Genomic DNA, 3,329 nt, shown 5'->3' with positions numbered 1-3,329 from the left:
AGTTTGACTTCCTGTTTACTGATTTGGATGCCCTTTATTTCTTCATCTTGTCTAATTGCTCTGGCTAGGACTTCTAGTACCATGTTGAATAGAAGTGGTGAGAGAGGGCATTCTTGTCTTGTTGCAGTTCTCCGAGGGAATGCTTTCAGCTTTTCCCCCATCAGTATGATGTTGGCTGTGGGTTTGTCATAGATGGCTTTTATTACAATGAGGTATGTCCCTTGTGTGCTGATTTTGCTGAGGGTTTTAATCAAAAAGGGATGCTGGACTTTGTCAAATGCTTTTTCTGCATCTATTGAGATGATCATGTGATTTTTGTTTTTAATTCTGTTTATGTGGTGTATCACATTTATTGACTTGCATACGTTAAAACATCCCGGCATCCCTGGTATGAAATCCACTTGATCATGGTGGATTACCTTTTTGATATGCTGTCAGATTCAGTTAGCTAGTATTTTGTTGAGGATTTTTGCATCTATGTACGTTCATCAGGGATATTAGTCTGTAGTTTTCTTTGTTATGTCCTTTCCTGGTTTTGGTATTAGGGTGATACTGGCTTCATAGAATGATTTGAGGAGGATTCCCTTTTTCTCTATCTTGTGGGATAGTGTCAACAGGATTGGCATGAATCCTTCTTTGAATGTCTGATAGAATTCAGGTGTGAATCCATCTGATCCTGGACTTACTTTTCTTGGCATTTTAAATTACCATTTATATCTCACTGCTTATTATTGTTCTGTTCAGACTTTCTATTTATTCCTGGTTTAATCTAGGAGGGTTGTATATTTCTAGTTTCTCCTCTAGATTTTCTAGTTTATACACATAAAGGTGTTCATAGTAGCCTTGAATAATCTTTTGTATTTCTGTGGTATTTGTTGTAATATCTCCCATTTTGTTTCTAATTGATCTTATTTGGATCTTCACTCTTCTTTTCTTGTTTAATCTCACTAATGATCTATCAATTGTATTTATCTTTTCAAAGACTCAGCTTTTTGTTTAATTTATCTTTTGTATTTTTTTTGTTTCAATTTCATTTAGTTCTGCTCTGATCATTGTTATTTCCTTTCTTCTGCTGGGCTTGGGTTTGGTTTGTTCTTATTTCTGTAGTTCCTTGAGGTGTGACCTTAGATTGTCTATTTGTGGTCTTTCAGATGTTTTGATGTAGATATATATTTAAGGCTATGAACTTTCTTCTTATCACCACCTTTGCTGTATCCCAGAGGTTTTGATAGGTTGTCACTATTATCATTCAGTTCAAAGAATTTTTAAATTTCCATCTTGATTTCATTGTTGACCCAGTGATCATTCAGGAGCAGGTTATTTAATTTCCAGGTATCTGCATGGTTTTGAAGGTTCCTTTTTGAGTTGATATCCACTTTTATTACACTATGGTCTGAAAGAGTACTTGATTCAGTTTTCCTAAATTTATTGAGACTTGTTTTCTGGCCTATCATATGATCTATCTTAAAGAATGCTCCATGTGCTGAGGAGTAGAATGTATATTCTGCAGTTGTTGGGTAGAATGTTCTGTAAATATCTGTTAAGTCCATTTGTTCTAAAGTATAGTTTAAATTCATTGCTTCTTTGTTGACTTTCTGTCATGATGACCTGTCTGTTGCTGTCAGTGGAGTATTAAAGTCCTCCACCATTAATATATTGCCATCTATCTTATTTCTTAAATCTAATAGTAGTTGTTTTATAAATTTGGGCACTCCAATATTAGGTGCATATATGTTTAGGATTGTGACATTTTTGTGTTTAACAAGTCCTTTCATCATTATATAATGTCCCTCTGGCATTTTTAACTGCTGTTGCTTTAAAGTTTGTTTTGTCTGATATAAGAATAGCTACTCCTGCTCATTTTTGATGCCTATTTGCATGGAATATCTTTTTCCACCCCTTTACCTTAAGTTTATGTGAGTCCCCATGTGTTAGGTGAGTCTCTTGAAGACAACAGATACTTGGTTGGTGAATTCTTCTCCATTCTCCCACTCTTTGTCTTTTAATTGGAGCATTTTGACAATTTACATTCAATTTTAGTATTGAGATGTGAGGTACTATTCTATTCATCATGATATTTGTTGCCTGAATACCTTGTTTTTTGTTTGTTTGTTTTGTTTTACATTGTGCTTTGGTTATATAGATCTTGTGAGATTTATGCTTTAATGAGGTTCTATTTTGGTGTTTTTTGAGTATTTGTTTCAAGATTTAGAGCTCCTTTTAGCAGTTCTTATAGAGCTGGCTTGGAAGCGGCAAATTCTCTCAGCCTTTGCCTCAAAAAGACTATCTTTCCTTCATTTATGAAGCTTAGTTTCTCTGGATCCAAAATTCTTGGCTGATAATTGTTTTGTTTAAGGAGAACAAAGATAGGTCCTCAGTCCCTTCTAGCTTGTAGGGTTTCTGCTAAGAAACCTGCTGTTAATCTGATAGAGTTTCCTTTTTAGGCTATGTGATGCTTTTGCCTGACAACTCTTAAGATTATTTTCTTCGTCTCGACTTTAGAAAACCTGATGACTATGCTGACATGATAATCTTTTTGCAATAAATTTCCCAAATGTTCTTCGAAGTTCTTGTATTTGGATGTCTAGATCTCTTACGAGGCCTGGGAAGTATTCTGTAATTATTCCCTCAAACATATTTTCCAAACTTTTAGATTTCTCTTCTTCCTTGGGAACAACAATTATACCTAGGCTCTGTCATTTAACACAATCCCATACTTCTTGGAGGCATCATTCATTTTTAAAAATTATTTCTTCTTTATCTTTGTTAGATTGAGTTAATTTGAAAGCCTTGTCTTCGAGCTCTGAAGTTCTTTATTCTACTTTTTGATTCTATTGCTGAGACTTTCCAGTGTATTTTGCATTTCTCTAAGTGTGTCCTTTATTTCCAGAGGTTGTGATTGTTTTTTATTTATGTTATTTATTTCACTGAAGCTTTTTCACTTCATATATCATTAAAAAAAAATTTTCTTTTTTAAAGACCTCACAAGCCCCAGTTAAGTTTGAAGAACCAGACATAGTCTCATAAGGAACAACCAAGGATACCACGCCCTACACATGATACGGGGTTCTGATAAGAAAATGCTCCAGGAGAGTTGTTTTCCTCAATCCTTTTTTATTTTTTTTTATTATTATACTTTAAGTTCTAGGGTACATGTGCATAACATGCAGGTTTGTTACATATGTATACTTGTGCCTTGTTGGTGTGCTGCACCCATCAACTAGTCAGCACCCATCAACTCGTCCTTTACATCAGGTATAACTGCTAATGCAATCCCTCCCCCCTCCCCCCTCCCCATGATAGGCCCCGGTGTGTGATGTTCCCCTTCC

The sequence above is a fragment of the Colobus angolensis genome, unplaced genomic scaffold (genome assembly GCF_000951035.1).
Source record: "Colobus angolensis palliatus isolate OR3802 unplaced genomic scaffold, Cang.pa_1.0 Scaffold292, whole genome shotgun sequence".
Lineage (NCBI taxonomy): Eukaryota > Metazoa > Chordata > Mammalia > Primates > Cercopithecidae > Colobus > Colobus angolensis.
This window is presented reverse-complemented; position numbering follows the sequence as displayed.